We start from the raw sequence: 12,730 nt of genomic DNA on the forward strand, positions 1-12,730 counted from the left end.
CCTCCTCTTCTCGGGTCCCCCGCAGACGCTTCTGGCTTCTCCCCCTCTGAGTGTCCTCATAGCAAACTGTTTGCTATGGGGGTACTTGTGCAAGCTCGCTTCCAAGCCACCTCTTTCTAAACCAATTAGGAGCGAGAGAGCCTCTGCACCTGTGCACAGAGCTGCATCGAGATCGGGCTTTTAGGTAAGTATAAGTGTACGTTTTTTACCTATTTGCAAAATCTTTAAAAAAAAAAAAAAAAAACTTAGAAAATGTGGGGGTTTTTCTAAAATGTTTGGTATTTTTTCATTTATATAGCAAAAAATAAAAAACTCGGTGGTGATTAAATACCACCAAAAGAAATCTCTATTTGTGTGAAAAAAAAGTTAAATTAGCACAGTGCTGAATAGAAAAAAATGCCATGGTCAGGAAAGGCGTAAAACCTTCCAGAGGTCAAGTGGGTAACATAGAAGGTAGTTTGTAAACAATGTCAAATGTACCACATAACTGATGTGTAATAAATAACGTTCAATTATTTCCCTAGGTAAATATAAATGAAAAGGAAATATATTTATTATACGGGCTTCCCAACACCGAAGAAGACATGTTGCCGGTGTTTATTGTAGTATCTCTTACAGCATTGTGTGCCAGTTCCACTGTTGGTTTCTTCACCAATCCATTCATTATACTTAATCACGGAATAGACTTAATCCAAGGCAGAAACAGTAGCCCAAGAGAAATCATATTTTGCGCACTTGGATTATTTAATATATTTTACCAGCTGACTCTCATCGCCAATGATCTTGTTCTTTTTTTCTGGAATGAACTATATTTCTCATACAAAGTGCATACAACCTTATCTCTCATTTTGCTCTTCACCATCTTCTCTAGCTTTTGGTTCACTGCATGTCTGTGTGGATTCTACTATGTCAATATTGTTTCCTTTAAACATTCCTTATTCATGCAGCTCAAAAACAGGATGTCAGAATTCGTCAATTGGATGCTTGCTCTGTCTGTTCTAATAGCCGTAATTATTAGTATCCCGGTATCATGGAACATTTCAAAACTAGTGACAGCTAACACCACTTCTGAAGAAGACATAACACAAAAAGACCCAGAGTATTTAATGATTGCTGGCATATTTGGCTGCTGCATTCCTCTTGTAATTGTTGGTACTACTGATGTTATAGTATTAAAATCATTGTATACCAATGCAAGGCTGCTTCGTAGAAATGCTGGGGGTATGAATGTACAAAGTGTAGATGCTAGCATAGCAGCAGCTAGAACAATCACTTCCCTCCTGGTCCTTTACTTGTGCTTCTATTTGTCAGTTATCTCGCTGTTCCTTAACGTTGTACTGATTGGCAGCACATGGTTCCCACTGTGTGTGGCAGTAGTCTACAGTTATTCACCTATCCAGTCAGTTATTCTGATCCTTGGAAGCCCGAAACTAAAAGCTGCATCACTTAGGATTCTTGGTCGTTTGATGAGTAAGTTCTAAGACCATTAAAAATCTTAGACAGATAAATGGATAAAATTATGATATAACAGTATGACTAACAGGAACAGCATTCAAAACAGTTTGGTATGGCAACTTTTATTTTATAAAATGTTGAAGCCTGTCATCAATAAAAGAAGACATGGTAGTCTAATCTGTAGTGGTGTACTCCTTGTTGTGTAAGTGGTACTGGAAAGTTTTCTTCAGTAAATATTCAATCAGTGGAGTTGTCACCACTTGGCACAAGGCCCTTGATGAAGACATTGTGCCGAAACGCATTGGGCGGGATGGTGACGTCACCACGCATACTGTACAGTATGGACTCATGGCATGTTTGATACAACCATTGGTGCTCTGCTTTTACTTGTTGAATTGGAAGCAGTGGATTGATATTGTGCCAGAACAATATGTTTGGCAACCGGATGATAATGCTTGTCACGGTTTAGTGCAGCTTGGTGCATTCTCTACATGTGAATTATGTATTTGGATAGTTTTTATATTTATTTTTAATAAAAAGACTTCTTACATTTAGCTTCTGTTTTCTTTGAGTATCATTCATGCTGAAGCTACATATAGATAGAGGAGATTCTGTGTGCACCAGTTTTAGTAAATCTCCCCTCTAAATTCTCCTTAAAGAGAACCTGTCACCTGCACTGTGCATATAGGGGTGTTATCAGTTCCCTTGTGATAGCAATAAAGTCAAGTTAAAAAAAAAACAAGAAGGGGAAATGTCAGACCAAGGTTAACAAAAATGTTTGTATAAATCTGAAAGCACGGAAGGGCAAGTGGTCCCTTACTTTCTTAAATATTATACATCTGCCAAGATTGCCTCTTGGCCCTGCTGCATGTAAGCAATAACATTCATTGGTGCCTGGGTCCTGTTAGACTCGTGTCACATCACTGTTGTGGTTCCGACGGGCACTCTGCCCTTGGTCGTTATCTCTTTGAGATTTGGGATTCTTTTCACTAATCTAGCAACTTCACTTTCACTGCATTGCAGTGACAGTTGTTTTCTATACAGGTCTCTACACAAATACAGGTCTCTACACATGGTGTGAACAAGCCCTTAGGGGACCTGTGCACAGGTGATGCCAGGCAACAGAAAAATCCACCCACAGGTTGTAAACTATGTGGTGGGCTGAGGCTGCAAGATTCAGGTAAGGCCTCGTTCACACAGGTGTACTTAGATGCACACCCATACGAAAGCCATGTTTGCCTGTAAGGGGATATTCTGTGGATCCCATGCAGGCGGTGCCATTCATGTCAATTGGGGCACAGTGGCTGCACAGACACAGCTGCTGCTCCCAATTTGACATTGGTCAGTGTATGTTCTTGAACTCACACTGTCTGGGTTCAGGGTCACACACCTACACCCATATGGATGTCAAACTGGAAGCAGTGGCTGCATTCGTTATATGGGGGGGCTCAAGATCACCAGCCAGCTGCTTGTAAAAGTAAACAATCTTTGCTATTGTCACGTACGAGGTTGGAGGCTGAGCTGCTGAGAGTTCTTCCCTTGCGGCTAAGTGCAGCGCACCCCTGAAGGTAGTACAGGGAATGCAGTGCCCAAAGAAGCACGATTTGCCAGTAACTGTAGTCTGATGAGCTGATCACCGGAAAGTAGCTGGAACAAGCAGGATGCATTGTAGGGCAGGTGTGCTTGGGTGGCACAAGACGTATTTGGCAGCAGGGCAGACTGGAAGCAGAACCAGGAGCCAGACCAGGGGTCATAGACGGTACATCAGTCAGTAGCAGATTCAGGTAGCAGAACTGGAACAAGCCAGGATCATACATGGTTAGACAGACAGTAGCAGAGTCAGTGAGCCAAGCCTTGGTCAAACACAATGGCGCAAGCAGGAGCAGAGTCAGAAGTACAAACTAGAGGTCAAACCAGGAGATCAGAATAAGCAGGTCAAGGTAAGCCTGGTCGGTAATGGGAGGTCCAAGGATCAGGATACACAGAAGCACAGGAAACATGGATGAGCTGTTGATAATCCAGTAATCTAGTGCACACAGCAGCAGGTTTATACAGGCCAGTGTGCGCCAGCATTTGTCACGCCATGCGTGCACCATTGTGCAAGCGAGTTCGCATGTTTGCGCCATCGCACATCTGCGTGCGATGGTTCACTCTACGTGCGCCATTGCATACAGAAGTTCGCCAGATGCGGCCATGATGAATATTGGCAATATTTCCAGTTCTTCTTCAGCCATATTCTCTCTAAATCAGGGAAACATAAAAAGCTTTTTTTCAGCAAAAGCAAAGCAAACAGTTCACAATCCTTCTAAACAAGCCCACCGCCAGACTCTGTCCCACACTGGGTTAGGGTTCCCACTGGTCTCAGGGTGCTGAAAAGGCTGCAGGGGTTCAGGGTACATTGTATTGCACGGCATATGAAAACATGTTCTGCGCGGGCAGCTAGGTGATTTCCACATTTGAAGCAATATACCATTGTGGCTCGCAAAAATCCCCTTTTATCTATCTAGGGGTTCAGCAATAAATGCCTCAGTTGCCAAAAATTCCACATTTGTTAACAACTTGTGAGCCACACCATTCTGCCTCACTGACCCAGGTGCTGATTCCATACTGCTGCTTTTCAAGACTTCCTTGCCTGTAGCTTAACACCTTCGGGACCAGAGTCCTTGTAATTATGGTTTGGAGATTCTTCACACTCAAAATTATTCAAACATCCATAATTCCAAATCCCTAATAAGGATTTATCAATCCAGAGAGTAATAAAAACCAATCCTCTCCAGCAAGACTACCCCAGAACTCCTCATCCTGCATGGGTGAGAACCCCTGAGTACTCAACAATGTCTTCAAACTGTGCCCCTTAAAGGGACAATGGCTCAAATACTGGGGAATATACCCGTCATCCAGGACACAATCCCAGTGTCCTGTACATATCCACCCCCTCTTCCTCGGCATGGAGGTGTCAGAGGCAATGTGGGACACCCTAAAGTGTACCCTAGAGACGGCATCCGCATTCTGGTGTTGCCTTCCAGGTCTGTGTTCCACCACAAATTTGAACTCTTGTAATGCCAAGAACCATCTGGTAACCCTGGCATTCGTGTGTTTGTTCTGTCTCATCCAGGTCAGTGGGACATGTTCTGACACTGAACGAAACTTCCTCACCAGGAGAAAATAGCATAGTGAGTTCAGAGCCCACTTAATGGCCAGGCACTCTTGCTCCACTTTTGTGTAATTTCTCTCAGCAGTTGCCAATTTTCTACAAGAATAGACTATAGGGTGTTCCTCCCCACTGACCTCTTGGGACAGAACCACTCCTAAGCCTTCACTGGAGGCATCTGTTTGGACAATAAATAACTTTGAAAAGTCTGGAGCATCCAGCACTGGATATTGGCATAAGGCTGTTTTAAGGGCCTCCTCTGCCTTGTTATTCCATTTGACCCTAACTGACTTCTTACCCTTTGTCAAGCGAGTGAGAGGTGCTGCAATAGTTGCAAAGTTGGAGACATACCTATGGTAGTGCCCTACGATGCCCAGAAAGGCTCACACCTATTTCTTCACGACTGGGCAGAACCAAGCCTGTATAGCCTCTACCTTATTCATCTGAGGTTTCACCAAACCTTTGCGTACAACGTACCTCAAGTACTTGGTCTCTTCCATAGCAATGACACATTTTTCTGGGTTCATGGTAAATCCCTCCTTCACATTGGGTTCTGTATCAATGTCATGTTTGATTATCCTAGTAAGAGGTGGAAGTCCTGAAAACTCTTCCCTATGCCTCTGAAAAAACTCTTTTACTTGCTGCGTTTGTGGTTTAGACAATGAGACAGAAACTGGAATTGAGTTCTCAGCCAGGGCAAATACCTGCTCTCGGTTCTTCCATGGCTGTAGCAGTTTCCCATTTTATATCTGGTATAGCTTCTGCTTCCCAGGTTGGTGTACTTTATAGTTGACTTATCCAATCTTTTCTACTACCTCAAATGGCCCCTACCACCTGCCCAGAAATTTACTTTCTGCTGTGAGTACAGCCACCCAATCTCCAACCTAGAACTGTCTAAGCTTGGCGGACTGGTTGTGTACACTTCTTTGTGCTTCTCTCATATGCTCCTTTACTAGGCGCATTACCTTAGTGATCCTCTCTCTCATCTGGGTTAAATGGTTTACCACTGTCTTATGGGGAGAGGATTCACTTTTCCACATTTCTCTCACCACGTCAAGCAGGCCCCATGGTCTTCACCTATACACCAACTCAAATGGGGAAAACACTGTGGATGCTCGAAGTACTTCTGTAATGGCAAAAATTAGTGCTGGGAGTAGGCAGTCCCAATCATTACCATCTCTTTCCACAACCTTTTTAACCATTTACTTTAGGGTTTTATTAAACTGCTTTACCAGCCCGTCCGTCTGCAAGTGATAGACAAAGGTACATAGTTGATCTGAAATCATTTACACAGACCTGTCATTACCCTAGACATGAATGGAGTGCTCTGGTCTTTCAAAACCTCTTCCGGGAATCCAGTGCTAGAGAACATGTTAATTCCCTGGCAATGGATTTTGAGGAGGTCTTCTACAGAGGGTCCGTCTCTGGATACCTGGTGGCATTATTGAATATTCTCGCCAACTGCTGCAAAGTGGGAAAACCTTTTCTTGACCTTGTTACATCCCATGGTAATCTGTTCTCAGGGATTTTTTAATGTGGGGTCCCTCTTTTAGACTTTGATGAAAGTACATCAAAAGACGTATGAAAAACACATGTACGTGCATTTTTGGTAGGATTTTGTGTTTAACAACTAGTCTCTTCCTTCTACAAAAAACAAAACAAAACAAAAAAACATCAAAAATACACTTGAAAACACACCAAAAATATGCTGCAAAAGCGTACCAGCATATTAAGGGCTCATTTACATTTGCTTCAACTTTAACACAAAATAAAGGGCCTACTGCTTCAACATGCTTTTTTATGTGTTTTTGATGCTTCAGTGATGCTTCAATGATGCTTTATTGAAGCTTGGCAAATGCCCTGTGTGTGTGTTGACTTTCAATTTGTTTTAAAGGGGTCCAGTAAAACCCCAGCTCAGTAGTACCCGCAGCTCATCAGTACCCTTGTTTAGCAGATCCCCAGTTCATTAGTAACCCCATTCAGCAGACCCCCAGCTTATTAGTACCCTCATTCAGCAGAGGGTACTTCCCCCACTCAGTGGTACCCCCAGCTCTGCTGATGCCCCACTGAGTAGTAACCGCTAGTTCTGCCGAAGTCCTACCCCACCACTGGTAGAGGCTGTCCTCTCACTGCAGTGTCATAGAAGGGGAATGTTTTAGACAAATGCTCCCCTCCAGCCAAGCCCTCTTAACTACAAGGAAAAAAGGATTTGTTTATGGGTATAAGATTTACCCATAATCCCATGTTTTTCTCACACAGTTAAAAGGGAGGTTCTGCTGCTGAAAAGGTGTTTATATCAAGCTAAATCATATATTATTATGCTCTATGTTATAACATAATAATTTATTATTTATCTATTTACTGTGAAATTAGTGGTTTGAAGTTATAATTTCAAACTTCAGTAATTTGTCCGTTAAGCCACCTGCTTGAGTACAGTTTTTGAAAATATAGTAAATTACCTTAAAAACAATTATATAATAATTATTTGTATATTACTTACTTATGGTAGTTAAACACTTGCCACCCAGACCAATCCTGACACTTCTCTCCTACATGTAAAAATCATAAGTTTTTTGCTAGAAAATTACTCAGAACCCCCAAACATTCCATATATAATTTTAGCAGACACCCTAGGGAATAAAATGGTGGTCGTTGCAACTTTTTATGTTACACAGTATTTGCGTAGCAATATTTTAAACACTTTTTTGGAAAGAAATGTTTAAAAAAAAAAAAAACACTAAAGTTAGCCTGATTTTTTTTGTATAATGTGAACGTTTTTTTTTTTTTTTTCATTTTTTCGTATTATTCCCAGAGTTGGGGCTTTAACATTCAGAGAGAAGAGTTCATAAACTTTTCACTAGGCTTCTTCCTCAAAAGAAAATTAATGATTTTGCCACTAATAGCATTCTTGATATTATAAAAAGCCAGACATCCCTTAAAGGCCATGGAGATCAAATGCTTCTTACAAGAGTTCCACAGTCCATATTTTACTCAAAGTGCCCTGTGAATATGTACAAGCACATGAGAGGGTTGAGATGGGGGCTTTCAGCAAACAGCCACAGCTGAAATGTAGCACTACAATAAGCAAAGGGTCTCGTAACACACCAACTGCATGTGTGTGTTCTCGCATACATATATATGTGTTCAGGAACATACAACCGCACCCACATGGATGACATATTGGGACACAGTAGCTGTGTCTGTGCAAATGCTGTGTCCCAAAAGACACCAATAGGACTGCCTGCATGTGGATGCATGAAATACTTGTGCATTCCTATGTGGGTAAACGTGGTGCTGCACGGGCATGCAGTATGGTACACTCTATGTGAACAAGGCCTGATATTAAAATTTTAAGCATCCCATAGCAATCTATAAAATATGCATTGTAAATTAAATTTTATTACACAGTTCTCCTAGGATTCCAAACTGGGTCTTTCTTTTAAAAAAAAAAAAAATTATATATATATATATATATATATATATATATATATATATATAAAAATAAAAAAAACAACAACAAAAATATGTGTATACAGAATCCGTCTCCACATCCTATTATAAAAATATTATACTACTGTACATCCTTTTTCATGTAGGTGTATTGACAATGAGAATTATAACAAGTACTGGCCAACAGGGGGAGTGTGTGGAAAAGATTCTACAAGAAGATGGAATGTTATAGACAAGTATACAAGTGGAAACAAAGTTACATATTATTACAATAAAGTAACATAGTGGAAGTGCAAAGATTTTTTTTTTTTAATAAATACTAAATAACTAATAAATAAAAACAGTATACCATGGATCGCTTTTCGGAATGCGGAATGCTTTTCGAAAGTCTATCACCCACCTGAAAGAAGCCTAAGAAAAGTAAATCCAAGTAAACTGATCCAACAAACATACAGGTGGTGATTGTGTTTCATTAGGCTGATGGCGCATGGGTGACTATGCCGCTAGCGTTCCTGCCACTGTTACTGTGGAATAGCTTCCTTTGTAGATGTTGCTCCCATCGCTAGCAATTGAGATTCAGCAGTGTTCGAAACAGCTGGACAGTGACATCTGTATGTGACTATAAAGGGAGCGATTCCATAGCGACACAAAATCAGCCTTTTTAGCGATCCTGCTGCTGGAAAATTGTTAGCAGAAGAATCACCCATTTTTCAACAGCCTCACCACAGACTATTGACAATGACACCAAAACTGATTTAATGCCAAATATGTTAGACCCCTTTCACACTGAGGCCACTGCTGCGTTTGCAGTAAAGCGCTGGTCATTTGCGCTGTTTAAGCGCTGCTTTTTCAGCCGCTAGCGGGGCTCTTTTAACCCCAAAAAAGGGGTTAAAAACTCCCATTTTGTGGCACTTTCAAAACACTTTTTAGGTGCATTCAAAAGCGCTGCCAATTCATTCCAATGGGTAGGGGCGTTTTGGGAGTGCTGTATACAGCGCTCCCAACCCGCCCCAAAGATGCTGCTTGCAGGACTTTTTTTTCCCTTCCAGCAAGTGCACCGGCCCAGTGAGAAAAGGCACACTGGAATGAATGAGAAGCGGTTTTCAGGAGCTTAGCAGAGGCTATTTCTAGCGCTAAAGCACCTGAAAACCACCCCAGTGTGAAAGGGGTCTTAGGCGCTTTAGCATGGAAATAGCCTCTGCTAGGTGCCTGAAAATCACCTCCAATTCATTCCAGTGTGACTTTTCACACTCGGGTGGTGCACTTGTGGGACGTTATGAAAAGTCCTGCAAGCAGCATCTTTGGGGCGGGTTGGGAGCGCTGTGTTTAGTGATCCCAAAACGCCCTGCCCATTGGAATGAATGGGCAGCGTTTTGAAAGCACCGCAAAACTGGAGTTTTTAACCCTTTTTTTGTAGTTAAAATTGCCCCACTAGCGGCCGAAAAGTGGGGCAAAAGTGCTGCTTTAACAAGCAGCGCTTTAGCGCTAACGGTCAGCGCATTCAGTGTGAAAGGGGTCTAAGACTCTAAACCCTATTTTGACTCATATGCCCAGATTATGGGAATCATTTAAATTTGCAGCTGGCCTTATATCCCCACATTTGTTATTATTAAAATACCTACAATGCCCACTATTTCCCCCAGGCACTGAAGGTCCTTCATAATTTGGTGGTTGGAACATGGCTTTCAGAACATAAAGTCCCTTCTGGCTCCTACTGGAATAATATCCTTTGAACAAATCCATTCTTCTTACAAAATCCTGCTTAGTGAACATTTTATCTAGACTTAAAGCGGAGTTCCACCCATAAAAAGAACTTTACATTACTGTGCAGCAAATAACCTAACCAATGACATTTGGACAAATCATTATTTTTTTCTTACTATTTCATACCTGTTGCTACATGGTCCCTTCTAATCTTCCCTTCCTCACCGTGGCACCTGATGTCATTTCCCTCGGCACGCTACTGCTCCCAGGAGTCAGTGGGCAGTGCTGAGGGCTAGAATCGCAGTATTTGGCCATCACAACGGGGCAGGTACTTCTGACAACGACGCCCGTTGTGATGGCAACCTGTGTAGTTTCCTTCGCCATTATGTGCTTTTACTGCGCATGCGTGTGAACAGGCAGTGCATGCTGGGAATGCAGCAGCGCCGTATCCTGGGAAAAGGAAATGCTTGTGGGCTTCGCTTGCCCACAAGTAAGATGGGAATGCCCAAGAAGGCTGAATCTAAGGTAATTTTTTTAAATAAAATATTAAGAAATGCAGCGATAATGACAAGAGTAACAATTCTTTAATATACATTCTGCAATAGTAAGAGATTGTTTTAAAAAAAGAAAATCAAATATGTGGGTGGAACTCCACTTTAAGACACCCAGGTTTTAGTCAAATCTTAATTGAACAAGCTGAAGTTAGAAGCTGATTGGCTACCATTCACAGCTGTACCAGATTCTGAGTGCTCCCTTCAGTTTTAGTAAATCACCCCCTATACACTCACTCCTCTGCCCCAATTCCACTCCGTTTATCCTTACTCTTTTTGAAAGCGTTTGCAGATCTAATCCACACGCCGCACACCACTGGCCCAATTTCTTTGATTTACTCCTCTATCATATCATTTAAGAAACTAGATACCTGTATTCCCCTCCCAAATCAATGGGAAATGGAACTTGATATGATGGTGGACCCAATTGATCGGCAAATCATGAGCCAAGCTATAGCCAAATGTTCTAAAACTGTATTGAGAATGCATATAAACTTTTATATCGATGGTACTGCACACCAGGTCGTCTGGCTTGCTTCATACCAAGTTACCCACCCACCTGTTTCTGAGAATGTCCTCGGGAAGGCTCAATGGCTCATATATAGTGGACGTGTCCAATAGTGGGCAAACTTTGAAACCAAGTCAATAACCTTATTCACACTGACACTCTACTTGATACCAACCTTTGAAAAAAAACCTATGAAGCCCCGCTTCCCAATACCATTGCTGTAACGGATGGTAATTTATCAAATTTTTACAAGCTACCAAACTTACAATAGCAAGAACCTGGAAAAATCTTACTCTATGCTTCAAGGCAGTAAAAAATAGATTCAATAATATAATGGTTAATGAGAAGTTAATAGGTATCTAAAACAGTACCCATGAAAAAAATTCCTATGCATATGGCAACCTTGGATGTCATATTACTCATTACTTACAATTTGATAAAACAAAAACAACAACCCCCTGGGACCCCCCATCCTACTTTCTTCTCCTTCCTATTGTTAAGGAACCCCTTTCTCCTTTCTTCTGACCTCCTCAATAAATCCTCCTGTATTTTCTTTACTTTTCCTTTATTTATTTTTTTCTCATTTTTACTTACTGCCCACGATTATGTATTTTCTTTTGCAACCTAAATAAGGCCTTATGCACACTAGGCTCTTCTAAATTCTTTTCTCCTGACAGGAGAAAAGCAGCATTAAAAACGTGCCTAAAATCGTGTTTTTGCATGGACATACAGGCTAACAGAGAAGCATGCATGGACATATAGGCTAACATAGAGGGGTGTGCATGGACATACATGCTAATATAGAGAGGCGTGCATGGACATATAGGCTAATACAGAGGGTTGTGCATGGACGTATAGGCTAACATAGAGGGGTGGCATGGACATACAGGCTAACATAGAGGGGTGTGCATGGACATACAGGCTAACATAGATTGTTTAGAGGCAGAAAGAAAAAGCCTGTAGAATGGGCTTTTGGCAGCTGCAGTGGGCATGAGGCCTTAGTGTTCTTCACATTTTGGGTCACCACCAATCAGCAGCATTTCTGATTGCGTTTATACAACACCATACTATCTGGCGTTTAAGTTCTTTTTACGTAGAAATATTTGTATTGTTGAAATCAGACAATTTTATTTATTTTATTTATTTTTTTATTCTTTGTATTATTGAAATCAGACAATTTTTTAAAATTCTTTTTATTGTTTTGGAAATCAGACAATTTTTAATGCTATATATAAATCTGTATTTCCTATGGATCTACTTTGTATGTAAGCATTAAAATTGCTCACACTGATTACCAATGCTGTAACTGTTACTAAAACCTTTGTAACAAAGCATATGTTTGTATTTTTATTGGCTCTGTTACCATCCCTTCACCACAGTATTTCCTAGTCACCAAAGTAAAAAAAAACAATTTTTCAGTTACATATCCTTGTTTATTATATGTGTAATGTCACTGTTTGAAATTTCTTGGGTCCTCTCAGCTTTCATGACGTTTTTCATTGCCACTTCATTATTTGATACTATTATTTTGTAAGGAGAAGCTCCAGTTATAATGGTTGTATACTATTTGAGTACAACCTTGTTATAACTAAGGCTCGTTGGTCTAGGGGTATGATTCTCGCTTTGGGTGCGAGAGGTCCCGGGTTCAAATCCCGGACGAGCCCTCTTTTTTTTGTTTTCTTTTTTTTTTTTCACCTTACTTATTTTAATTTAATGTCTAGAAACTACACTGTTTGCATGTGTATTTTATTTATATACTTTATTTTCACATGTATAACCTCAGTGCTGTATCTCTATGGAAACACAGATGTAATTTCAGTTTCCTGTATGTAGACAGTCTGCAGTGGTATGGCTGGGAATAGCATTAGTTATATCTTCCTCAGAACTGTGCAGTAAAGATGGTGCTCACTA

General features: G+C 40.9%; 1 non-coding gene across 1 annotated transcript; it reads left to right on the forward strand.

Moving 5' to 3' along the window:
• Nucleotides 1–12,411: 12,411 nt before the first annotated feature.
• TRNAP-UGG (transfer RNA proline (anticodon UGG)) lies at nucleotides 12,412–12,483 on the forward strand. The gene has a single exon. It is a non-coding gene; the product is annotated as a tRNA-Pro (tRNA).
• Nucleotides 12,484–12,730: the final 247 nt, after the last annotated feature.

This window comes from Aquarana catesbeiana, linkage group LG01 (genome assembly GCF_042186555.1).
Source record: "Aquarana catesbeiana isolate 2022-GZ linkage group LG01, ASM4218655v1, whole genome shotgun sequence".
Lineage (NCBI taxonomy): Eukaryota > Metazoa > Chordata > Amphibia > Anura > Ranidae > Aquarana > Aquarana catesbeiana.